Source organism: Pogoniulus pusillus, chromosome 6 (assembly GCF_015220805.1).
Source record: "Pogoniulus pusillus isolate bPogPus1 chromosome 6, bPogPus1.pri, whole genome shotgun sequence".
NCBI classification, from domain to species: Eukaryota; Metazoa; Chordata; class Aves; order Piciformes; family Lybiidae; genus Pogoniulus; species Pogoniulus pusillus.
The window spans coordinates 42,570,011-42,585,163 of NC_087269.1; the positions used below are offsets into that span (position 1 = coordinate 42,570,011).

Here is a 15,153-nt window from a genome sequence, read left to right on the forward strand (position 1 = left end):
CCCCAGCACACATTGCTTCATGATTTTGCTTTTAGATGCTTTTAGTTAATTTGATTTCCTCAAAAACATCCAGTCCTCTTTTTTAGTTCTTTTCTATAGTAATTGTTTGTTTGGCCCTGGTTATAAAGGCTAAAAGCAAACAGTCTTCTGCACTCTCTGCTTTTATCAACAAGTATTACACATAAGTCCTTGAGTGTTTGTAATACAAAACAGTAATTAATTTTTATTACACTAAAAGAAGTTTAATCTAAGGAAAAACCCACACACTCTATAGCAAAAATAGAGGTAAAGTACCAGGGTAGATCATGAAGAGACACTGCTACAGACATCTGACACCCTTCTAATGAGCAGCTCTAGCATTAGTTGAAAGACCACATCCAGCTGTTGCTAATCAGGTGCTAAAGTAATGATGGTTTCAATCACCCTGATGAAGTTGATGACAATGATTAAACTGGCTACTTAAGACATCTTCTTGATTAAAGTGATATTTAATCCATAAATAATGAAAATCATTCCTATCTGGCTTCATGCATACTTTCATGAAACTCAGGTAGGAAGTTTTGCTCTCAGGTGACAAATCCATCTTCAATTCTTCCCATTTACCTTATCATCTATGGCATAAGATTGAGCTTCACCCACCTGAGAAATAAGGTATATGCAACTGCTGGGCACGTCACTAACATCACTTCTTGCACAGAACAGATACCCAACATTTTACAATTCTAATTATACAAACAAGAGAAATTCAGCCTTTGGCACTATGGATTTTTTACTCTAGGCAATCAATTTATGATTGCCAGCATCTACACATAGCAATAGCAAACACTTCCTTCCTCTTCTCAAACAGGCATGAGATTACTCCAGTGCAATTATCTATGTAGTAGTATGTTATCCTCAGTTACTGCTTTGACAATGCTTCTGAAAATTCCTTCTATGAACTGTTATTCCTTCCCAGTATTTGTAAGACATTAGAAGAAGAGGTAAATTTCAGCAGAAGACTACTAAACCCAAGTGCCCCCAGTAATACTGGGTCAGTAATTACTTTAGGCTAGTGTAGCCACATAAAACCAGTAACTTCTTGAGGAAAGGAATTAATAGTATAGTGCATGAATATAATTACTGAGAGCTTTCTCAGAAAGATCCATCCACTTAATTCACAGACAGCAAAAGCTGTATGCTAGAGATTTTAATCCATGTTGGTTCATATAACAAGAGTAAAAGGTTGATACATCTCTGTCTTGTTGGTAGATGTTTACAGTAAAAGTTATCACCAATACATCTAGAAACACTGTCAAGTTCAAACAAAGCAAGCTTCCAGAGCAAGCCATATTCCAGAGGCTGGGTCAAGAAACTGTTGCATACAGTGGTGAAATACAGACTGTTAACAAATAGTAGCAACTAAAAGGTACTTGAACCTCTGAAGCACTCTGGAAAGCTAACAAGTCAAGCACAGTTCAGAAAGAAAGGCAAGATCTCCTCTCAATTCCCCTGCTAGCTGCAGGGCTTGTTAAACACCTGCATCCATTTGTTGCCACTCATCTCCACGTGTGGTGCACTAGACCGGCCCCACACGTGCCTTATACTGCTGGCTGTAACGAGGATAACCAACATCCATAAACTGCAGTTCCCCATAAACAAATTACTGCTATATCATCAGCTCTTGGAACATCTTTGGCTCAGAAATGATTTCACAAGTGATCTCAGCAAGTGAGACCCCAAACTGCAGCATCCCTCAGGAAGGTCCCTCCACCCACCACCATTTAGTGCAGCTTTCTGACTGTCAGGACTAGCCTTATGAGCTGCATTTTCTTTGTGGGGACTTGGTCAAAACCAGAACCACTTATTTTTTATTTTTTTTCTTCTTTGTCTATGTAGGGTTTTTTTTTGTTTGGTTTTTTTTTTTTTTTGGTCATTGTTAGTTTTGGAGGTTTTTTGTTTGTTTCACTTATTTATTTTTAAAAGAAAGCCCTGAGTATCTCTTATATCTGTTATTCCTGGTATAAACCACAGCCCAGAATAGCAGCACTATATTTAGAAGCATGGCAGCAAACTGTCAAGCATGGCAGCAAAGAAACAACCAGAGAATGAGATACTACATAGGAGAAACTCTGAGAAGGGCAAATAAAGACTTTTATATAAGACTCCAAAAAGAAACCAGGACATACTGGAGAGATATCTATTAACTGTTGGAGAGAAACTTCATTCCCTTTATTCACATCATGCCAAACCTACTGCACTGGAACATCTTCGAAGAAGGAGAGAAATAGTGGGGAAAGACTGCTGAGGATATCATGCAGAGCAAGACAGGCATGTGTATGCCTGAATTACCCAGTCTGACTGTAGAATCAGTACTGTCATCTACCAGGCTACAGGAAGCTAGTTTTGAAAAGTTTTGCCCAATGTTAGCCTCTAAAATTAACTCCCTGTAACTTTCTCTGACCTGACTCCAGGAAAAAAAGTATGAGACATAATTAAGTAAATCTCTCAAACTGAGCAACTTCTTTTTAGCAATTATAGTGCTTTCCCCTCCTCTAGCCACTTAGATTCCTTATAAAGAAATCCATTCTGCTGGAAAACATCACTATTGAGGTAGCCCAGCCAATGTACATCATTCACCTGTTCTAACTCAAGCAATTAGTTGACTAGTTCCAGGCTGAAGCAAAAGGGAACCATGATTAGCTTTGATTCTTCAGCTGTGCTGCAGTGGAGACATTTTGCAAGTAAGTAATCAGTTTAATGTGATCTGCATGTGCTTACCAAGCCCTGGATAAAAAAGATGCTTACAATAAAATATATTCTTATTCTGCATAGTAGCAGTGACAACCCTAGAAGCATTTTGCTAGTAAGTAACCACAACATTTACCATTAGCAGAACATATAACTGTAAATATAGCTTGAGAAGTACCTGTTTGCATTTTTAACAGCTTGCTATTGATCCGTGCAGAGTACAAATTAGAAGCATTTAAGTGATTTAAGCAAAGTTTTTGTTGTGCAGATGAGTGCCTAAGCAAAGGAGTTTGAATTATTAGGACACAGGTTGTCACTGGAAATTTCTGAAGCTATGTAACACACGCTGCAGCCTTGCTTCAGAAAGCAGTCATAATTAATGTGTCTTTAACATTGATAAATGACAACCTGGAAGCACATGAAATTTTAAGCAAGTATCAGACATGACTCTTAATGGGAATTTTATGAGCTACTCTCAGTGCATTCCGATTTATTATGTTTTAAGTTGCAGCCTTGAAAGTCCTCAGCAGGCAAACTGTTTTCTTGGATGGTTAGACAGCATGGAGTGCCTGCTGTGGCATAAACCATACCCCAAACAAACTTTAGAGGCTGGTGGGTTTTCCCCTGGAAAGTAGCAGGCAAGAAACTTGCCATTTACCCATGGGTGAAAAGGAGAGCAAAGAAGCAGGTACATTTTTAACACAATCAACCATAACTCTAAAGAGAGTGAAAGCTTAAAGACTCTGCTAAACGCAGCTGCTACGGCATAGAACAAACACAGGAAATATCCAACATAAACTCGAGGGCAAAGGACAAAAAAACCCCCAACTTAGAAACCCACAACCACCACCAAATCATCTCCACATACGATATAAACAGTACATTTCAGAAACAAACCTCCTGCCAGAGTTGTGCTTCCAGAGTTGCTGTCTCTCAGCAGAGCAGGACCCTTCTTGTGCAGACGCTGACGGCGGAGAAACTGAATATATGGCCGCTGGTGAGGAGACAAAGGGCATGCTGAGTGGGATCACCTGTGCCTGCAAACAAGGTGAGCAGCTGCAGCTAATAGACGGCTGTGGGGTCCCTATGGGCGTGAGCAATTATGCTCCAACTCAAACCCGCCCTGGCACCTGGTCAAAACAGAAAGTCACGTTGCAGCAGCAGGTTTTAGCACCAAACTTCTCGGAGTGCCTGTGCCTGAGGTTGCAAGAGCTTTGCAAACAAAACGGCTTTCTGCTATGTTGCAGCACAGGTGTGTTCAGAAGCACTCGGACTAATGCTACTGAAGTAAGGCAGATTGCAAGCTAAAATGGGGCATTAGCAGAAGCCAAGTGACAGGCTCAGAGAGCTGTGCTGAGCTTCAAGCAAAAAAGAAAAAGCCCAAGTGCCAGCCAGGAAAGCTGGGAACTGCAGGGCAGTGGCTAGGAGTGCCATGGGGAGAGCATGTATTGCCCTCCTGGGCCCTAGCCCTACACCCCATTTCCCTTGCCTGCAAGGGGGCTGGATCTCAGCTGAGATTTAGGGTGCTCAGTCCACTGCGAACAGAGCCAGTTTAGGTAGACAGCAGCAGCAACTTGGGCTTTTGCCTGGGGGTTATCTGGCATCAGCTAGAAAGGCATTTTTGGAGGCACTCAAGCAGAAAGTCTCTTTGGAGTTTGGATGATGAAAAAGCTTGCCATGGGGCATTCAGCACAAGCTGTTGTGCATGAAAACATAAACCTGGGCATGTGAAGGGAAGGGACATCCAACACCAGGTATTGGGGGCTGTGAGGATGAGTGGCCCTTTTGTTCCCTGTGGCTGCCCTGGCTAGGGAGCCACCAGAGCATGGTGCCCTGGAATGGACATGAGTGGGTGACGCTGAGCTACCACCTTGTTCCCATGGCCAGTGCTGAGATGCCTAGATTTGTGTCACTGTGTTTTTAGGTGCAAAGTAATTTTGCAAAGTTATGCTTCTCTTTTCTGGGATTCCAGATTAAAAATATTGCTACCTCTGCCTCTCTTTTTGATTCATCCACCCTGTGCTTGTGTGATTTTTGACATTTCAGCCTTTCTACCTAGTTCATTTAGCCTAAAATCAAGAATCTTCCAGGCAAGATGGGAAGGATTGACTTTAGCAGCAGAAGACTTGGCTTTTCCAGGCAGGTGACTCTGCATGTAATGAGATGTCAGAGACCCCTGAGCCTTGTTGTATCGAACTCCAGCTAACCTCAGCTGATCCTCCCACCAACGCAGTGGAATGACAAAAGCTTTTGTCTTCAGATGGCTTAGCCTTGACTCCCTGCAGCTTTGCTATCAAACGAAACCTCTGCTTTACGAGAGAGATGGCTGGCGACCACTCAAGCACACAACTTCATCAGGAGAAAAAACCCACTGAATTCACTAACAAAGTAAAACTCATTTGTGACACTAAGTAGAAAAAAATATACTCTCCAACTCTGCTTACACATATGGTAAATCAACCTGGGTGTTCAGAGTATAAAAATCAGTCAAAATACAGATTGATTCTGAAATCAGTTCTTTCTTTTTTCACCCTTTAAAACCACGGACAGGAATGTACAGCTCCACAAAAGGGCAGTCCAAACATACTGAACCAAAACATTTCCTAGGATGCTGCCTGACAGCTTTGCCAAGGTTGTTTGCTTTCAACCACACTCAATCCAAAGGCAGCCTCCTTTTGCAGTAAAACAATTGTGGTGCACATGGCACACTCCTTGAAACACAACCTTTGTCATAGGCACTGTGATTATTTTCCCTCTGTTTTTATTTCTGCTTTTGCCTGTGGAAAAACAAGCACAGTTGAAAACAGACACCTTTCTCCCCCATCTTCAGTGTGTTCAGGTTATGTGGTTACGTGGATATTCTCTCTGGCTATTTAGATGAATTAAACTTTAAGTTGGAGTACTTATTTCTGTGTTCTAAGAAATGGTTGTGTATGTAGATTTATATTTGTGTATATATATATATTGTTTAGAAGCCCCAAATTCAACTCAAGTGTGTATCAGTGATTTTACTGACAACAGAATCAATTTGGTTGAAATCAAATAATTGTCTTATTTCAGTGAATGGTTCAAGACTTTCAGCTGCTAAAAAGGTTTCACAAAACCCACCCTACCTCAGACCTCATGTCCTCGTTAGCTGCTGTTTCATGCATATGTACAGATCAGTTTTAAGGTAAACATAATTTTAAGTGATGTGTAAAAGATCTAATAATAATAATAAAGGAATGCATAAAATAAGGTATTACTGCAATAGAAGTCTACCTATTTAAATGAAGCCTGATGACTTCACTTGGTAAGAGCTCAGCAGAAAGTCTGAAATGTTTGATTTGTGATCATTAAGACCAGTTGTGTGAAGGAATCATTCCACTTTTATTTCTGGACATCTTAATGTCCTCATTGACTAAATAGCAAGGACTGAAATACTCTTTAAACAATAAACTAGGCACATCATTAGCAAAGCTAACTCTTACCTTGCAGTTATTCCAACTACCCTAGCTGGGTATTCACAGTGAACAAACCATTCCTCCATCGTCCTCAGTTCATTTTTAGGTGCCTTTAGTACAGGGATTTGTTCCAGGTTGCAGTGGCAGCCTGTAAGTGAGGAGTGCAGGCCATTGCTTGGTCTCTCAGCTAATTAATACAGGCAAAGTGCTTTCACCCAGATCCTGCCCACAAGTACGTAAGGTTGCCCAAGAGCTACAGTACTTTCCTAGAGCATGAGCATTTGCACAGTAATGAGTTCTCTTTATTCTCCAAAGGTATCCAGAAACAGGTTAAAATAACATAAATGCAAACCTAACCTACTAACTGGAGAAACAAATGAAAAGCACAATTTCATTGTCAATCTACATGGAGTCACAGAGGAGCTTTGTTTTAAAGGACTGTGATTTCTAGGTTATTTTCCAAGTCACTATTTTATTTCAGTCTTGGAAAAGAAAGTTATTCATTTTTAGCTTAAGATCCTCTCCTATGATGCAGCCCCATTCCTCACCTGACTAACAGGCTGAAACCACAGGATGCTCCTTCACAGACAAGAGTATTGCCAGCAAGGCTGAAGGAAGGACTGGTTTGCTCTGCTTGCCAGAAAGTGATACCCATGCCTCTGGCAGTGGGGTGTCACTGTCACCTATGTAACAGAAATGTCTATTAGTCAAGTGAATCTGAGACTGATACTAAGTAGAGTGTAAGTACTGTCCTGAGCAGTCTGAAAGTCCCTCCTGAGATACTTTCAACAATTTAAAACAGGCTCAGTTTATGTGCATCACAGCCTGCAAATAAATGTGACCATACCATAGTTACTGTAGCATTACCAGTTAATACAAATACCAGTGGAACTAGCTGGAAAGGGTTTTGGTAATTAGTCCTTACTTATGTCCCTGATCCTTATGCAGAGAAGGGAGAGCACAACTCTTGTCTTAGCTTTGCTTAATGTTTTAGGTGTTTCTAGGTACATTTGCTCTTGGAAGAAAGAAGCTTTCTCAGAAAGAAAGACAGACTGGGTAAGTATGCACAAGGACAAAACCTGCTCAGAATAATCTTCCCCTGCCAGGGTATCAGTTCTTTCTTTGAGGTCAGAATTATAAAGACTTCATCTCCTGAATGGCTTTGGAAAATACCCCACCATCCTTAGCTGAGATGAAAAAGCAGAAGAGCTGATTTTCCCTCACAACACACAGAGGAACAGCATAGAAATGTGAATTTAAAGTATAGCTTTGCTAAATGAAATGGATAACCTGACAGATCAGCCTGGCAGCTGATCCATGCTTAGATCTGAATGTATATGATTGCTGCAAAACAAGTGTGTTTAACTTTTGCTTGTCCATCTACATGATCCTGGACTGTGAGACCCAGTTCTGATCTTCAGAGTTTGAAGACCTTATACCACTCTCAAAACTGGAGCTGCATGATCACAGCCATTCACTCTGGCAAAGGCATGTTATAGAATCATCAGCAATAATAACTTTAAGAAGACACTGGAAGCAGCTTCATCTCTGCAGTAATAAAGGAGAATATACAATGAAGTAAAAAGAAAAAACGAGGTTAGTTGGAATCAAATTGCTTGAATGCTTCTCTGAGGTTAACCTGATGGTCAGAGAGATTTCTGCTTGGATTGCTCTGGCTTAGGCACTGGGAACTAATGGCTCAAGTCAAATCATGAGCCACGGCCTCAGGAACAGTAAACCAGCACTGTTGCTGACATTCTGTGTAACCTAACAGCAACTGAGAATCAGTCTCGTTTATTTTTACTTCATATTATTTAATTTTGATTCAATTAAGGGATTCTTCAGTGTGTCTGATAGCTGCCTTGTGGTACAGCCACCGGTGGATGAGTTGCAGACACCCAGGCTTGGGGCAGGCCAGCTTTAGAAAGAACATTATCACTGCAGAGGTGAAAACCTGGGGTTTGTTTCAATCAGCTCAGCTACTGAGCCACCATATATGTATCCTCCTCTGAAAGCCTCATACCCCTCGTAGTAACTGTGCTTGCAGAGAAACAGCTGCTACTTGTACAACACCAGAGTCAAACCTGTCAGTTTCACATAGTACATTTTTGATTGGCAAATATGTTATTTTTATTTACTTTTCCATGTAGAACCCAAACTGGCCATTGATGTGCACAGGAATCTCCAGCACTGTATGGGCAATTCAGTATATGAAAGAACTAATTTGAACACACTTCTCATACAATGCTTAGAATGGTTTGAGTTGGAAGGCACTTCCAAAGGCCATCTAGTCTAAAATCCCCCTGCAATGAACAGGGGCATCTTCAGTTACATCTGTAGAGAAACATGAAACACATCTTACCTGTTATTGTGATGTAAACCTATATATTTTTAATTTAGATTTATAACATTTAATTTAATATATACATATAATACAAAGATTTCAAGTAAAGGTGGTTTAAAATAATCACAGGATTGGTTGTTTTTTTAATAAATCTTTGCTTCCAAAGCTCAACACTTTAAAGCATCCCAGAATTTGGAAATCACTAACCTAATAAAACAAATCAGTGCTGATGACCACAGTTTCACTAACATGAGAGAGGACTGAGAAAGAAAAAAAGGAAGAAGGCAAGTTTCTCAAATGACATGACCTGTCCCAGCTCAAAATTCATCCTTCCTCACTCATGGAAAAAATTGCATCATGGTCACAAACTCCCTACCTTCTGTGAGAGCCATAACAAGCTGCTGTGGAGACAGGGAATTAACGTGGCTGAGTCAGAAATGTATACAAAAATAGAACTATTTTATTTTCCTGAAAGCCCACCCCCAAAACTATATACAGAAATTGAGTTCAATTAGCAGACTCACTTTGATTGAGAATATCTTACAAAGGATATGATAGATAAATGTGACTATTTCAGAAGTCAGGGAATGGAAAAGACTAAGCTATAAACACAGCTTTCCCCCACTATCAACCAGGTTGAGCAGGAAACTTACAAAGTGAGTTAGGCTGCCTGAGAGCAAGGGCAGTCCAGGTGCTTGTGAGTTCTCTCTCTTTGGAAAGGGTATCTGAGGCACATTAGGCCTACTAAGCTTTCACAGAAGAGTGCTTAAGATGGGAAGCTGCCCAAAGCAGGAACGGTCAGGAGCTTGTCCTTCGCAGAGCCAAGCTGCAGGAACTACCAAGGCAGGAGAGAGAACCCCAAGGCAGGAGGCACCCCGATATTTATCCCCTTCCTAGACAAAGAGACCATGTACTGTTTCCTAGGCATGAAGCACACAGCCAATCCCCAGCCTGATTTCAGTGCAGGTGTCTGGTCAGGTCACTCCTCATGCTGGAAGGATCCTTTGCTCCCCCGCTTCAAGCCTGCAGGGCAGGGGGGCAGGAAATAGGTTTTTTGCACCTTTCCTCTCCCATTCAAACCACGGTGTGAGAGGAATTTGGGGTATCCAAGACTCCAGCACACAAGTTCCTTACCCTCTTCTCCAGAAGAAGTTCACACTGTGCAACTTGCTGGGGTGGTGAGGTTGGCAATTCTCTACTAGCTACTGTTTCCTCAATCAAGAAGAGTCAACATTTCATCTGCTTCTAGGACATTCAAGTTTGGCAGATGGCTCCAATCTTACTATCAATTAATAAATAATTTAAAGAAAAGAAACTGTTAGTTGTTCTCACTTTTCTTTGGCACACTCATTTATTCCCTACTGGAAGAAATCACAAATAACCTAAAGCAAATGAGTTTAAGCTCAAAACTTAAAATCACAGTGAAAGCTACACTGCATTCCTTCTTATGCTGAGGTATGTGCCAACTGCCTTGGCTCTATATAGAAGTAAGCTTTATATTATGAAAGAACCTTCATTTTCCTGCATTGTCAAGCACAGGAGAACCTGAAAGCCTGAATTCCTTAAGAAAATGTTTTAGACATACTACTGGCATGATTTACAAAATAATCTCACCAAGACTTGTTTCATTTTCCTGGTGCATCTTGCTAAGCTTCAACTACTACTGTTTATTTCAGAGAAATCAAGGAAATATCTTTCTGGTTTAGGATATCAATTATGCTTTGCATTCTTTTCTATTCTTGTATTATTATTTGCATTTTTAGTTTTTAAATGTTTACACAGCTGAGAGCTTTTATTCCAAATTCCTTCAAAGCAAGATGTGTATTAAACCAAGAATATTTTCCACATTAATTTATTAACCTTGTCATTAGAATCATAGAATCAACCAGGTTGGAAGAGACCTCCAAGATCATCCAGTCCAAACTATAGCCCAGCCCTAGGCAGTCAACTAAACCATGGCACTAAGTGCCTCATCCAGGCTTTTCCTGAACTCCTCCAGGGACAGTGCCTCCACCACCTCCCTGGGCAGCCCATTCCAATGCCAAATCATTTCCCCTGGCACAACTTGAGACTATGTCCCCTTGTTCTATTATTTGTATTACATAATTTAATGCAATGAATTTTAGAGGTCTTAAACTTCTGAGATACTCCAGTATTAAGAAGCAGAAAGCTGCATCTGAAGCCATAGCTCAGGACACTTCAGATGACTTCTGTTTTTTTATATGCTGAAAGAAGTCAGAGGATTCTGGTCTGTATCTCACAGTACTTCCCAGTGCTGGGCAGGAGAATCCAGAGAGAGCAGCTGACTCAGAGATGGGAAACACTGATACCAGCAGACACAAAGGAACTGCAGGAAAATGGCTTGCAGCACAGGCTGCATAAGTTCTTCTTCAAGGGAAAGATTTGCTATTAGAACTACTCAAAGTAGACAAATATAAGCATATAAATTTTTCAACTTTTTAGGTCTTAAATTTAGGCATCAGGCATCCCCAGTGTCCCCAGAGTTAAGCTGTAAATTACACTTGATTCTGAGGGCAAGGTAAAATTGAACATGGGGGACACAAAAACAAGTGAACCACTGCAAATTCAGTAGTTTCAGTAAAACAAGAACGGGCACAGGACAGCACAGAAGTAAAAGAAAGCACAAGTGTGTCTCAAGGCCCAGTCACTACAGTCATGATCACCACAAAGGTAAAAAAAGGAAATATGAATTGCACCTAAGTCTCCTCCCAAAGGTGTTAGAGAACACATTACCAACATCTGCACTACAAATAACAGGATTTCCATGCCACTGACATGTTACATCCTACATGTTGCATTCTTCAGTCTCCAGTAAAGCAACAGAACAAGGGGACAGTCTCAAGTTGTGCTGGGGAAAGTCTAGGCTGGATGTTAGGAGGAAGTTGTTGGCAGAGAGAGTGATTGGCATTGGAATGGGCTGCCCAGGGAGGTGGTGGAGTCACCATCCCTGGGGGTGTTCAAGCAAAGCCTGGATGAGGCACTTAGTGCCATGGTCTAGTTGACTGGCTAGGGCTGGGTGCTAGGTTGGACTGGATTATGTTGGAGGTCTCTTCCAACCTGCTTGATTCTATGATTCTATGATTCTTTCCATTATAGGTATAAAACAGTATAGTTCCTCACAGCAAACAAAAGCTGTAACCATTAAAAAAAAAAGGCAGCTTATTTTTCTGCACTTTGCCTTTATTGTTTACCTGGGAATATCCTCATGGTATTCTAGGAAAGTGCTGCTTATTTACAGCTGACCAAAAAAGGAGATTCCTAAATCTTCTCAAGAAAGCCAGGTCAGTGCAGCCTGGCAGTGTCAGGCCATGACTCTATCTCTGCAGCCCACATTACAAACTGTACTGCAACACAAAGCACCAAAACAGAACAAACTTTGTTTCAAAGACAGTTCAAGCATTACAAATTGGGGAATTTGGAATTTTGGAACACTACCAATGCAATCATTAACAAATTCAGGGAATTTAACTTTTTGGCAGTTTCAACAGATAAGAATCTGTATTAGTATGGCCAAAGGATCAGGCCCAGCCAGCACGGGTTTAGGAAGGGCAGGTCCTGCCTAACCAACCTGATCTCCTGTTATGATCAGGTTACCCACCTGGTGAATGTGAGGAAAGCTGTGGATGGAGTCTACCTGGACTTCAGTAAAACCTTTGACACTGTCTGCCACAAGAAGCTCCTGGCAAAGATGGCAGCTTGTGGCTTGGACAGATTCACTCTGATATGAATCAAGAACTGGCTGGAAGGCTGGGCCCAGAGAGTGGTGGTGAATGGTGCCACATCCAGTTGGCAGCTGTCACTAGTGGTGTTACCCAGGGGTCAGTGCTGGGCCCAGTCCTGTTCAACATCTTTACTGACAATCTGGACAAGGGGATTGAGTCCAGCATCAGTAAGTTTGCAGATGACACCAAGCTAGGAGCAGGTGTTGATCTGTTGGAAGGTAGCAGAGCCCTGCAGAGGGACCTAGACAGGCTGCATGGGTGGGCAGAGGCCAATGGGATGAGATTGAACAAGGCCAAGTGCAGGGTTCTGCACTTTGGCCACAACAACCCCAAGCAGTGCTACAGGCTGAGGAGTGGCTGGAGAGCAGCCAGGCAGAAAGTGACCTGGAGGTGCTGGTAGATAGTAGCTGAAGATGAGGCAGCAGTGGCCAAGAGAGCCAATGGCATCCTGGCCTGGATCAGGAACAATGTGGCCAGTAGGACAAGGGAGGTTATTCTTCCCCTGTACTCAGCACTGGTCAGGCCATACCTTGAGTACTGTGTCCAGTTCTGGGCTCCTCAATTCAAGAGAGATGTTGAGGTGCTGGAAGGTGTCCAGAGAAGGGCAACGAAGCTGGTGAGGGGCCTGGAACACAAACCCTATGAGAAGAGGCTGAGGGAGCTGGTGTTGTTTAGTCTGGAGAAGAGGAGGCTAAGAGGTGACCTCACTGCTCATTGTGATGGTTTTCCACTGTCATCCACTGCCATAAATGTATTCTGTGACTGCATCTCTTGTAAGAGACTGCTAGTGTCTATGGCCTAATTCTTTCATTGCTATGTAATAAAAACTAACATCTTCCTCCACCACTTTATTAATAAATTTACTGTCAATGTAGCTACCTCATTTACATATCAGGTTTGAACTTAGCTATTTAAAATACAAATCATAGTGTCATAGTATCATAGTAGTATCATCAGGGTTGGAAGAGACCTCACAAATATCCTGTTTGATGTGATGATTTGGAAGTATCACGTCTAAAACCTGAAATCTGGCTCCTGTAGTTGTTTTCATCTGAGAGGAAACAAAACAAGGGGAGTGTAGTCTTGCTATGAACTTACATTAATGATGCAATACCAAAAGGGAAAAGTTTGCATCCCACTATATTTTCAGCAAGATAAAGACTAGCATTAATCTATAAATAATTACAAAACATAGTTTGGGTAAAATTGTGTTCTCTTTGTGATCTGGTATAGGTGATCCTGCTCTGGCAGTGGAGGTGAACTGGATGTTCTTTCAAGGTACCTTCCCTGACATTCTGTGAAATCTAATGATCCCCAAAGAGGAACAGAGACAGCCTTTAAGACTGTCAGAAAACACAGATAATGGGATCATTGACCTGCTGCACTACAGAAATGAAATTAAAAACATCTCAAAGCTTGAAAAATCTATACCAAATATTAACTCTTTTCCCAATCTGAAGATGAACATTTTAAATACATGCCAAGACAATAAATTACTTTATAAACTTATTGTTTTCCCAAGTGAAAAACAGTTTACAGGGAAATTCCATTTTATCAAAAGGCAATTGACTTTAATTTTCAAAACCCAGGTTTTATTCCAGGTCTGCTCCTTCAAGCTTTCATTTTATATACTGCAGCTAGAACTCTGAAAGAGCTCTTCTTTGGTATTAACTTTCATAATTTCTCATGAAAGTAAGAAATGTCCAAGTCACATCCAAAATGAAGACTAAAAGAAGCTAGGAATGCATTGGGAAGAAGAATCCAGATTCTCCCCCTACTTCCTCCTGTGTGAGAAGTAGGCATGAATTTTCTGATCGAACATCTTGATTTGGAAGCACATCTAGCACGTGCCTGGTCATACACACACATACCACCATCCCATTGTTCTTTCAAAACTTGAATGTGAAGTTGTAGGATGCCAATGAATAACACAGGAATTAGCCACATGGTGGCAAATCCCTTGCTGTTAGAATCTGTTTAGTGATACTCAGTCCTGAGTAAAGGGTCAAGAGAAACTTGACAAACCTATCACTTGGTTAACAAACCTTGCACCGTATTTTAGTGAGGGTGTTCACATACTGAGAGGAGTACAATTTTCATAAGCAAAATGAAGGTAGCTTCAAACATCACTGCAGAAGTTCCTACATTATCTGGTAGGCTGGTAAACTTTGTTACACTACATTGGACCTTGAGTAGAAGAGATTCGGGACATGAGCCTCTATTAACATAAAGGATATGAGCTTCTATTAACATAAAGGATATAAGCCTCTATTAACATAAAGGATATGAGCCTCTATTAACATAGACTGTCTTTACTGCATGGACTCTATCTGCTGAGAGTGTGGCTATGTGGCTAGATACCAAAGCCATTCTGAAGAGCTCTTTTTCCATGGATGCATTTGTTGATCTAAACGTAATCCTGCAAAAAGTAAAAGAAAATCAGCTTTGGGTCAAGGTTTCACAGTGGTAAATGCTATGAAAAGTCCCCACACTATTTTACACTATTTCATATGCCAGGGTCATTCTTCTGAGTTTTCTAGGAATATTTTGGGTTATTCTGAAGAAATTCTACACAGAAGGATTTAAACAAAAAAGAGATCTGGATATACACTTCTCACAATTCAGCGCCTCAGTATAATGCTGGAGAGCTACAAGCCTTCTTTGTTCAGTTCAGAGAGAGTTCAGTTTCCTTACTTAGCTGTTCTCCCAGTGTACTTTAATGCTATGAATGAATTTTCACATCAGACTACACTTGGAGCTGGGTAGGTCAGACATAATTTTTAATAATGCTACAGGTTAATGACAGAGTTCGGTGCCTCTATGTAAGGGGATTACAGTCTGCTTCCAAGGCTAGGAACAGATGTAATTTTAGGAATGAATTGCATTTTGCATCCCT

General features: G+C 41.1%; 1 long non-coding RNA gene across 2 annotated transcripts in view; it reads right to left on the minus strand.

Moving 5' to 3' along the window:
• Positions 1 to 3,717, minus strand: part of LOC135176346 (uncharacterized) — a 236,557-nt gene extending 232,840 nt beyond the window's left edge. For both annotated transcript variants that reach the window (XR_010302612.1, XR_010302611.1), the window contains exon 1: positions 3,625 to 3,717. This is a non-coding gene — a long non-coding RNA (uncharacterized LOC135176346). The remainder of the gene's footprint in view (positions 1 to 3,624) is intronic.
• Between the last annotated feature and the right edge of the window lie 11,436 nt (positions 3,718 to 15,153).